This window comes from Corapipo altera, unplaced genomic scaffold (assembly GCF_003945725.1).
Source record: "Corapipo altera isolate COAL_440 unplaced genomic scaffold, ASM394572v1 48, whole genome shotgun sequence".
In the NCBI taxonomy this organism is placed as follows: Eukaryota; Metazoa; Chordata; class Aves; order Passeriformes; family Pipridae; genus Corapipo; species Corapipo altera.
The window spans coordinates 3,736,368-3,748,757 of NW_020884931.1; positions in this window are offsets into that span (position 1 = coordinate 3,736,368).

Sequence of the window (12,390 nt, forward strand, 5' to 3'; positions counted from 1 at the left end):
GAAAGATGCCCAGATAAAAATTTCATTAGCATCCACAAGAAGGGATGTTTCTCTTTCTTTGTTTTAAAGCTGTGTGACTTTGAAACACCTTTCCCAGAATGAGGAAATCCAGATCTAGCAGACAGGCTTAGGCTGAACTTTGTTTTACAGCACTGGCAGTAGAGCAGCCAGGCAGGAACAGAATTAACCAGGTGGGAAGAGAGCAGAAAACCCTCATGCCCTGCTGAGCCACTAGCCTGATACCACATGGGAAGCCCATACCAGCCTGAAAATGCAACCTGTTCCCATGGTTCACTTGTTGTGCTGATTAATGTTCCTCAGCCCCACATTCAGGGTAGTTGGACCATCACACTCTGCCACCCTGAGACATCTCTGCTCAACCTAGTTAGGACCTACAAGGGCTGCTCTGTTCCCCAAACTGTTGCCTTATGCTTTTTCCTAACAGCTAAGGTGGAACACCTGAGCAGCTTTCAGCAGCTGAGGCACATCAGTGGTGGTTTTCACGTGGTTTGTAGTTGTCTTCTTACATTGTCCCCACCCCAGCTGCTGGTCAGACTGGTTGTTGCCTCTCATGTATCTCCTTTGGCTCAGGAATGGCTTTCTGACCAAAAAGATCATCTTGCCACAAGTAGAAAATAGCCACTGGTGTTTTCCTGGCCTGGGACAAAGCGACCTTGGCTGCTGTTACTCAATGTTCCTCCAACACGTTTGCAGAGGGTGCTGAGCTTTTCCTAGCAGACCTCCCTCTGTGCTAGGAGAGCTTTTCCAGATAAAGGCACCTGGAGGGTGTTATCATTCAAAGCTGGATTAAAAACCTTGTCTTTTTTGTAGGTCAGACTTTCAGTGGAAGTTATGAAAAAATATAGGGGGGAAGTATAGAAAATATCAAGGAAATACATTACAAATTAGATTACAGGTAAGGTAATAAATAGGACATACCTGACAAAAATGCAATCAGATAATGGTTTCTTATTACCTTGAGAAACAACTCCCTCTGCTGAGGGAAAGCTTCACTGGCAGGGTTTGGTGCCATGATGGATAGCCTGCTGTGCCCGGCAGAGAACGGGAAAAGGCCTGGTGCTTCCCTGCTGGTACTGCTGCCACTCCAGTGAGGAGGGGGATACTGAACAAATCCCCACTCCATGCAGGTGTCCCATGATGAGGCAAGAGATTCGAGGAGCTCTAGTAATACATACTGTCTCCAAGGAAGTATAAGGCAAGAATACAAATCTGTAGGTTCAGAGTTGTTTGAAATCATAGACTTTCAGAGACTCATATAAAAATCCTACTGTAATTCCATTAAAAACACGGTAATAAAAAAATCTTCTGTTGTATTATTGACCCATACCTTTCCCATTTTTCTAATTTTTCATCTGCCAATCTCAGATGTTCCACAAGTGAGGTCCATAATATATTACCTGTTTTCAACAGAGAAGAATTTAAGGGCAGTACAGACAGAGGCAGAAAAAAACCAGTCTAATAAATGGGTGGTTAGCATTTGTTGATATCAGCATTGAAAAGCTGATGAAAGTGATTGTTTCATGAAAGCAGAAACAGGAAATAATTTCTGAGTGGAAAGGGGACTCTTCACAATCACAGCTTCAGGTGATGGCCCTTTGGGGTCCTCTGAGGAAAGGGTGGTAGGGGAAAGTAGCTCTCCTTGCTATTTCAAGGGCACCTGTAAAGCACATTTCAAGGGAATCTAATCTCACTAAGTCTACAAACCAGCCTGTCAGTGCTTCAGTGCAGTTTTTACTAGGAATACTCCTGGGTTTGAGTTTGGTTCGTATCTGATACGCCATCCATAGAGAAAAAACATGCTTCTTTTTCAAGAGGATCACAACTACTTCTGTGGTTTGTTCTGGGAAAGTCGAAACAGGCTTAAGCATATACATTCAGGAAGTGGTCAGAGAAAAGGATCAAAACCTACCAGGAGTTGGGATGCTGAGGAGTCTCAACTGAAGGTGGAGCACACTTGGTGAGTTCTGGCTGAAAAGGAGCTTATAAGACACAGAGCTCCACTGCCAGGGGAGGATCTGGTGTAGTCAGTGATTTGGGGCAGCCCAGCTCTCACTGCTGTTCATGGCAGTGCACGTTCCCCAAGAAGAGGTGCTGCTTGCAGTAGCAGATATATCAGAAAGAATATGTTTGTTTGCAAAAAGGAGAGATCGGCTTTTGAAAGAGTCAGGGTGGTAATATGTGGTTATACAGGGTGATGGATTTCATTAAGTGGTCAATGTGGTTTGTGCTCCAGACTTAGGGAAAGATGCTCATTCAGAAGTTTCTCTCCCACCCCTGGAAGAGGGTGTGCTACCCTCACTGAATTTAACCATGCTGCAGACAAGGCCAGAAGAGGGAGAGCACATCAAGCTGCTCCCAAATAGCTATTTTGGCAAGTTCTGAGCTTTGGCATGTTTCAGAAGGAGCCCAGCTGTCCCTTGTCACCCAGCAGCTGAAGTGCCAGTGTGGGTACGGAGCCTCCAAGAGAGCAGGCCAGCACATGTTGCTGGCCCAGGCACCACCCCAACAGCCCCAACCTGCTCCCAGAGATGACTCAGAAACCATTTGATACTCTTCTAGGGGTGGAGCTGTACTTCAAATGTGAGCAGTCATGTCAGTGACTTTTCCAGGTGTATATTTAATACAGGAACAAAATTTCCTTTTCGGATCTGTAGCTGTTTAAAAAGCCTCTGGGTCACTTGATCTGTTCCTAATCCAGTCAATGTGGGGAGAAGAAGGGGAGAAGCCAGCAAGTCCTTTGCCAAGGAGGAAGGACAGTTTGCTGCTTTGCCATGGGGGTCTGCCACCTCTGCACCACTTGACACCGCCATGCCTTGGCCCTGTGGCAAGTTGCTGCAAGGGTGCAAGTGTGTACTGAACTGGTTCTCTGCCACAGCTACCATCACACACAGCCCTCGGGGTTGTGAAGAGCAGCGAGGGCTCTCTGCCACCTCAGGCAGTACCCTGCCATCTCAAAAAGAGGCTTCCATGAAGGTTGTTGAAGATACCATGAACTGTATTCTACATTTTTGTTCCAGGTAAGCTTTGCCTTTGCTTTTGTGCTGTAATGGGAGCCAAAAAAAAAACAGACCAGTGCTTATGCGAACAATGTTCTCCCTGTGTGCCCTTAGAGAAGACTAGAAATGTTAGAGACAGCTCTGGCCTAATACCAAGAGAATTGTAAGTTAGAGTTCTTTTTAAAAAAGCAAAAACTTTATAGTTGGCTCTCTCCTTTCCCTTACTGAGGTAACAGAACTGTAGCTTGTCCTACATCTGCAGCTTAAACTGGAGGGTCAAACATGAAGCTGTGAAGCACTCACGTTCTCCTCTTGGATGATGATATTGCTTTGCACCTCCTCACCTACTGCTGCAGTCAGAAAGAGAAATGGAAGAGTTCTTGCAGGCTTTTTGCCACTATTAAAGACTTAAGCAGATCTCTTCCAGTACCTATAAAGGATTTTTTTTCTTTTTAATTAAACCACAAGCATTCTTCTCTAGCAAACTTTCCACGATGGCATCTCCAGTTAATTAAAGGTTTAAGCTGTCAGGAAATGCTATGCATTAAAAAAAAATAAAATAAAGAGGAGAGCTACTTTAATAGCATTTGTTAATTGAAGCTCTCATCGAGTCAGCTGCAGGAACACAAGCTGTTCCCCAAGTAGACGGGCACCAGCACCATCCAGACATTCGCCTGCAGTTCCTACAAGTCAGATTCCCACCTCCAGGATAGCTTGTGTGGCACTGATGGATGAGGCAGCACTGAGCTCCCTCACCACTGGGACAAACGCAAAGACTTTTCCATAGTAAGACTAGAGGAGGGTTGGGGGGAATTCTTGCCCTACCACGAGGTATTGCATTTTGCATCTTTAGCAACTGCAGTCAAGTGGGCACCCACTTGCACTTCTGTTTAATTCACAAGCTCCCCAGTCCTTGTCTCCTCCATTTGCTGGAACACAGGTTTTTTGGCATTAAATGCAGTCTATTCACTAGCTCACAGCATTTCCAGATGCCCAATGACGCTAATACAAGTAGGTGTGGTAACAAGGACCAAAGCAACAGGAGATTTGAAGGGAGACACATTGGCTTCAGCATGTGGCTGGAGAACATATTAGGGAGCACAAGAACAGATCCCTTGCACAGTGCTCTTCACCGTGACCACCTTCAGTACTGTTCATTGGTTGCTTTTGACCAGCCCTGATTCTGTGTAGCTTATTGCTATAATAGAGTTGAGTTTTCTGGATCCTGTCTGTCTCCAGATATCTCTGGTGGTTGTTAGTCTCTGTCTCTCTCTGATGCTCTCTTTTTCTGGGAAAAGCCTGTGGATAAGTGATGGCTGTTGATCCCACAGCCTGTTTTTTTCAGTGTTTTGGCTGGGAGAAGCTGTCTAGCTCCAGGTCACTGCATCAGTTACCTGTGGCAGCCACTGCAAATGGCCACAAAGGGGCTTTTGAGACCAAAGGCAGCAGAGGGCTTTATGGGCCAAGTTGCAGCACACAATCAATAAGCAAACATAGCACAGGGCACGTGAATCTTTACCAGCATCACCTGAGCCTTTAAGGCCCTGGGCACCCTGCACTTCTCAGCACAGTTCTGGCAGGACAAAGGTTCCATGGGGACCCCAGTGCTGCTGTGACTCTACATGGGAAGAAAAGCTGCTCAGGTGCCTCCCAAGGAGATGTGCTCCTTTGTGCATGCACACGTGTGCACACCTCCCCCCATCCATCTCTGAAAACGGAGGACCCTGCCAGAATTCAGACCAAACCCTTTTGTTACTTTGAATATGCTAAATCAGTCCTGTTAGCCAGCTGCAGGACTGTGTTCCTTAGACACATTGAAGCCCATAATTGTGGTTTGGACAGGTGACACTCAAACGAATAAAGAACAAGTCAGGTGATGGGTGAGAGAGCATATTTGCTAAAATAAAGCTTTGTCTTAAAAGCACCTTTAATGCCTCTGTTCTTTTTTGTGCAGGTGTTAAGCAGATTTCAGAATTAAATCTCTGTTTCTGTGATATGTAAGTGTGGCCCAATGCCAACTGGGATTGAGGCATTTATTAACACAGCTGGCAGTATGTAATATTGCACCAAGCGCTTTTTGGGAAGGAGGGTTTTCACAGCTGGATGGAAAGTTTTAGCATCATCTTCCTCCTATAAAATTTTTCATAGAAAAAATTCTTGACTGTTTATCCCTCCTCTCTCCTGAGGGATACAGAAACTGAAGACGGCAAGCCACATTCCCCCTAACTTCTTAGGGTTTTAATCCCATTATTCAGGTGAAGTGTCTAGGAATATACATTGCTTAATATACAATCCAATGTTTCAAGTATAAAGACAGAATGATTTTTATTTGATCTGGCAGCCTCCTGCTCTCAGTGCAAAAGCTCCAAGGGGCTATCAACTAACCCCACAACTCCTTGAAAAATAGTTAAAAACAAGCAGTTACACTGTGCAAAAAGCGTTTAACGTCAAAGTCTGGGCATGCTCCATGGTGATCTTTTCATAGGATCCACTGTGATCTCCTGCATGAGAACACGTGGTGCTACAAATCTTGCCTATCTCCAAGGGACCAGTATTTTACCCTGAACGTGTTCAGGTGGATTAACATCTCCTCTCCCATCACCAAATCATTGCTGTTGGTTAGAAAGCAAAGCAGCAGCTTGATTTCCCCATTTGCAGGACAAAATTTCAAGGCTGCCGTTTAGAAAACAAAGTAATGTTTAATTGCACACATTTGTTTTGCTGTTATTGAGCAAGAACAAGTTAGAAGCCCAGCAGCATTATTTTTCCTTCCCCTCATAACACCTCATGAATGCATTCAAACCTGTTGGATTTTGTTAGTCCCAGAGGGTCTTGTTGAACTAGAACAATCAATAGATGCAAACAGAGCAGGTAAAGAGGCAATCAGGGTCCTAGAAACTTGAAATATTTTCCATTAGGACACCTTAATAACTTCCCCTGAACAAGTATTTCAATAGCTGGTGCTGCAAGCAAGGAAACATCCCAGGTAGGAGCAGCCCAGGTAAGGAATGAAACACATCTTGATTTAACTGCCCAGAGCAAAATGTGCTCTGGACAGCTAGATGTTCTTCAAACAGCTTGGGCTATCCCATGCAAGAGAGGTACTTCACAGGAAATTCTGCATATGGAAGATAATTGGAGGGAACTGCTCCAACGTTTCGGGTTCTGATCTCCTCACAGTAATGAGCGCACAAGCAGAGGATGCATATGCATGAGAACATAATTAAGAGTGGTAAAACCTGGAAGATTTTCAAACTCTATGGCAATTACCAACTTAAACACACAAAAAATTAAGATAGCCTTATACCCAAAGGAAAGTTATTATTCAAAGTGCCTTGCCTCATTATTGTTAGCTGGAGCTCAAACAGCAGGGTAGTGAGCAGGGGAGAGTTGCCTTCCATTAGCAGCAGGTGCTCTCCCTGGGATGGAAGCAGGATGCTGACATCCTTCTGCTCTTTCCAAGACATCTCAAATGGTCCCAAAATGCTTTATCGGAACAAAAATAGAAAGCAGAGGGCACACATGACTGGCAGCTTGGGCTCCCCTGTTGCTCTCTGGGCCTCTCTGGTGAAGAGCATTCATGGACAGAGAGCTACCCTGTGTAAATAGATTCACTAAATAAATGTGGTAATTATACTGAATATTATTCTCAGTAGAAATAGCAGCAGGGAAATGATTTGCATAAGAAATGTGGATTATTCATGTAAATGAATGTGTTATTTGTTTATAGAAAAGATTAAGCCTTGTCTAAAGACCTAGAACTCAGCTATACATGAAAGCGAACACTTAAACAGCATCTCATGCCTTCACTGTGCCCTGCCCACCTTTATCAAATTCATCTTTACAGTACTAGCTATGTTTTTCTCATCAGTCAATTTTGCTAAAGCTCAAACTCCCCTCAGCCCAGGGGATAGTTAATCTTCTCTAGGGAGCCTGTTTGGGTTGCCACTGAAATATCTTTACAGGAATCCAGGCTTTTAATCTTTGTTTTAGCAAGCTGAGCCTAGTGGCAGGAGAAGAAAGGAGTGGTTTCTAGGTTTGAAGAGCTGTACAAAAAGCCTGACTTGGGAGAATGGCTCCTTTAATTTCTCTTCTTCATTGCTGAGTGCAAGGAGGGGCTCAGGACCCAGACTGGCTGTCCCTGCACAGTCCAGAAGCAGCCAGGAGTAGCCTCAGTTTTGGGGGCAATAGTATGTCAGGGCAGGCTAGCATATCCTTGGCAGCCCCCAAGAGCTGGCCTACTGATGGAGACACTGTGTGCCCACCTCCCACACTCTGTGTCACCCCATGGCTTGCTCACCCTTGGAATAATTTCACCCCATTACCCAAGCAATGCAGAAGGGGTTGAAACCATTGCAACCACCTCCTGTTAATATCATGACAGCCTCATCCCTCACCACAGCAATCCCAAGTCCGGGGGTATTCACTAGAGGAAAAACACTGACTTAACAAAAAGAGCAGGAAGGCAGCCTCAGCTGATGTTGCAAGACCTTTACCCTGCCATTCACCCCTGCAAAACAGCCAGCTCAGCTCCTGGACCAGTCCTAGGAAGGGCATAAGCATCCAGTACAGCCTCTTAGGAAAGCAGCTTTACTGACCATCAGGACATCTTCTCACGGGGCTTTGCCCTCAGGAACCTGCTAACTAGAGACAGCTCTTCTTCTATCACCAGCAGCATCCTGCGTCAAAAGAAGCACAGCCAGCAGGTCAAGGGAGGTGATTTTCTCCCTCTACTCATGAGACTCTGCTCTCGTGAGACCTCACCTGGAGTATTGCACCCAGCTCTGGGACCCCCAACATGAGCAAGTCCAGAGGAGGCCATGAAGATGCTCAGAGGGCTGGAGCACCTCTCCTTCGAAGACAGAGAATTGGAGTTGTTCAACCTGGAGAAGAGAAGGCTTTGTGGAGACCTTATAGCACCCTCCAATACCCAAAGGGGGCTACAAGAAAGCTGGAGGGGAACTTTTTACGTGGGCAGGTAGTGATAGGACAAGGGGGAATGGCTTTAAACTGAAAGAGGGTAGATTTAGACTAGATATGAGGAAGACAATTTTTCCAGTGAGGATGGTGAACCACTGGAACCTGTTGCCCAGATGACCTGTCCCTGGAAACATTCAAAACCAGGTTGGACGAGGCTCTGAGTAACCTGGTCTAGTTGAAGATATGCCTGCTCATTGCAGGGGAGTTGGACTGGATGACCTTTAAAAGTCTCTTCCAACCCAAAGTATTCTGTGATTCTGTATGTCAAGTAACTGAGGAGAAACGCTCTCAGCAGATCCTCTCTTTCATGCCTATGCAATAGCATGGGCTGCCTGAGGATCTGTTGCCTCTGCTTCCTTAAAAAAAATTTGAGAGAGGAAGAATGTCTGCCTCACAGCAGGAAGGGCTTATTTCCTGTCATAGTAAGTTCTCCAGTGACAGCTGTGTCTAGCTCAGGTTCTGGCACCTTAATTCAGCAAGGCAATGTGGACTTCTCAGCTTACTTCAGCTGCTTTAGCTAGTCACAGCTGATAGAAGTTTTTTGATGGTCTTCAAATCTATTGCAATATTTTCATAATTTAAAGAGTAGAGTTGAGGAATGGCACCCCCACATGGCCCTTTCTACCAAATTTCTCTTGCCATTTTGTATTTCCAAGTACTTGTAAACCATAAAAATAAAAAACAAAAATTAAGAATAAATTGCAGTTCCTTCTACTAGACTCAGCAGTTTATTCTTGCAGCATGCGAATTATTTTCTGTTAATTTATCCCCCAAATTCTTTATGTGCTTAGTTATGTGTTAGTTTGATAGAGTATCCCTTTCTTTTTTGCATTTGATACAATTAAAGTTCTGCAAAACTCAGCGCTTTAAACTCTTGGAAACTTGTGCACATTGGAAAATATTGATCCAGGCGGTAGAGGCTGTGAAGTGCCCAAGCCTTGCTCCCATACTCTGCCCTGCACAAGCAGAAAAGCAAGCAGAAATGGAAATTGAGTTCTCAGTAATGCTCAACTCAGCTGTTCAAAAATAATGAGCCCTTCAGATCAAACTCCTTCAGAGATGCTCATGGTTATTTATTGTCCGTATTGGCCCGGTGAGTGTTGGGAGACCAGGAGTCATGGCTTGTCAGAGTCCCTGAGGACGAACATCTTAATATCAGGCTGGCGTTTCTCCAGCATCGCTGAAAGGCAGGGAGTGCAATGCTGATGGCTGTCCACAAGGGATGCGCTCAGCATGGGCATCACCTGGGCTCAGAAGAGGGCTCTGTGACAAGCGTGGCTCCAAGTTGAAACAGAACCTCCAGTGGTCTGTCCCAGCACTCTCGTGGATGCAGTCGGACCCTGGTGCCGGGACACATGGTACAACATGAGTCAGTTCCTGTATTACTTCAGACATTAGTTTACCAAGCTGGAGCTAATACTGGAACTAATGTCAGCTGGGGGATCAGGGAGAATGCCTCAGCCCTTCAGTTTAATTTTTTGGTAACGTGTATATATGCCCTGAGAATAGGAGACAGTTCTTAAGACAAAGGTTATGACTCTTCTGAGATTAAGGTGCAGGTAGGAGGAGTGTGTGATATTGAGATTGTTTTCTTTTTCCTTTTAAAGGGAAACACAATAAATGGCAATAAGCACCCAAGTTGCATTGAAGAGGCAACATGAAATCTCATACCCAAAGGTGTGCAGCCCTTCAAGATATTCAGTGTATCCAAAATTGTCTCATGACCATTTTCCACAATCTTTTCTCTGGAAGGGGCGTGCTCATTATGTACTCCAAAGCTCTGCATCATCTGCTCTGTTTTTAGGGTAAACAGGCCAATGGGGGGCTGTATCTAGAGACTTATAGAGCAGGCATGGCCCCAGTTTCTGGAGCAGTATTCCTAGCTAACACTTTGGTTTTGACGAGGGCAGTGGAAAGGGAGAGGCTATGGTAATGAGGCTAGCACAGACATAATCCCACTTCTACCATTCTCTGGAAGCTCAGAGTATAGCTGCAGAGGCAGGACCCTCCAGCAGCCCCAGCCCAAGAAAAAAGCAGCATTGCTGCTGCCAGCAGACTGAAAGCACCCAGTCAGGGTTGCTTGAGACCAAATTTCTCACTCATGAGCTCCTGCTCTTCAGCAGTGCAGAGCTGCTTTCAAGCAGTAAGTCATTTATGTCTAGCTTCAGTGTATTTATGAGAAGGAAATCCTGCTTTTACCTGAGGAAAAAAAGCTACTTTACAGCAACTACCTCTTTCATTTCACCTTGCCTAACGAGCACCAGCTGAAGACATTCTTCTTGTAGCCACATTTGCTGGAGTGTGAGGATCTCCACATGTTTCTGCAAGGTGCTCACTCTTAACCCTTCCCTCCACGTTAGATGTGTGTACATGACAAGTTAGGGGGAAAAAAGCTCTTTTAAAATTATAACATTTCATAGCAATCCATATTTTGGGTCTCTTGAATCTGAAAATTCAATTCCCACATTTGTATGTGGTTCACTGTAAATATTCCATCAAAATGGGCTTCAAGAGAAAACTGGATTTATAACTGCCTGCTCTCTTACTAGAGATCCCCTGTGCTAGATTACCAGTGAAAACTTTCCTCCTCAACAGCAGTAGCAAAGTCCATTTTTCTTGTCTCACAAAACAGCTGAAAATCTGTACAAAACCCAAGTTTTTTTTCAACCTGACTCTTACTGTGGACTTGAGTTCCAAGGATCAACATGATGGTCTGGCTATAATATTAATAGTGATAAAGCAGACATGTAATTCACCCCACAGTAATTTTGTATGGCACTTTTTACCACTTATTCAACAACAAAAAAGTAGCAGATAAGCCCACGCAGAGAGCACTTCTGCCTGGTATCTGCAGCCACCACAACGCCAAGCATGTCCTTTGCAAGTGGCATCAGTCTCTGGCACTGCCAGGCTGGGTAGAATTAGTCAGGATTTTGTAGGTTTTTTCCTTTATCTGTGGAACGTCAGCTTCCTACATTACATGGCTGATCTGAGCAAAACAAAGGTCTGCCTGCACTGGAAGGGAGCACGATGGAGACATTCATTTCCCCAGAATAGGTAGTGTAACAAATCAATCCTGACTGCACTGATAAATTGAGCTTCAAGCTTGGTGATACTGCTTTTCAGGTCTAATTCAGTGTAAGACATAGCAGGAAGGAAAGGCAAAGGCATTCGTTAGCATTTCATTCTGCAAGGAGCTGTTCCCTGAGCAGGGGAGAGAAAAAAAATAAAAAGATCTTTTTCACCTTCTATTTCAGCACAGTATTGCAACAGTTTTTAAGGAAGGCTACAATGGGTGCACAGGTATGTGGGGCAGTGTGTGTGAAGATAGAGGGGTGCAGAAGAACTACCCAGCAATCACTGGCTTCTTGCCAAGCCCCAAACCTTGGCATGGCATCCTAACTTGAGCTCCTGAATGCCAGTGAGAAAGAAGTGTTGCTTATGGGAAAAATCTGGCTCACAGCAGTATGGGGATTCCAGAGCCACAATGCTCTGGCATGCAAAGGGAAGAGGAGCTGGTGGGCTGGACTTCAGGAGCTTGAGATCCAGGTCAAGTCTTAACAGAGCTCCAGGCTGAACACAGACAGATCACTCTCCCGGGCAACTGCAGAAGTATTTCTTTTTCTAAGTAGACAGCAAATGCTGCTCTTCTTGTCACATAGCAGCCATCACCCTGGGGACCCGATCTTCCTCCTCTCAGCACTGTGGCACTGATATTATTTGATAAATAATATCAAAAGGGATTTCTGCCCTTCACTTTTCTAAATCTGGATAAAAATATCTGCCTGTGTATCACAGTACAGATTTTCACCCTTCTCCCACACTGGAGCACAGGGTTATAATCAGCTAGAATCTAGTAGGACTGATTATGGGAGAAAAGTCTCCACAGCCCTCAGTGTTTGGGCAGAAAGCTTGAAACACTGGCCTTAACAGCTCACAAATGAAACAAAAAAAGACTTCAAGCTTACAATCTCCTGGTGGGGTTGCAGGACTGGAGAGAGGGTTAGCAAGGACTGGTGGACACCTGGATTTAGCAGTGGCTTTGGCTCCATATTCTCAGGTTGTCTCTGCATTCCCAGCACTTCCGCATGCAGAGGCCTGCACTACTGGGACACTTTGTACCCACTCTGCTCAGTGACTAGTTTTCAGGCACCAAACCCCCCTGGAAACAGGCTTTTCTTTTCAAAAGCTTCAAAGTCCTAATTTTTATGGCATGGGTACAATTACAACTTGCCCTTTAGAGGTCCACTTCTGGATTGTGGAGTTAGGATTACATGTAGTGCTTAATAATTAAAAACAAACCAACATTATTCATTCTAGAGCATCTTGTGGTATGATCAAAATTTGCTGGCATAGCTTGGCCAACCATGATGGTGGTTTATGCAGTAGCCAC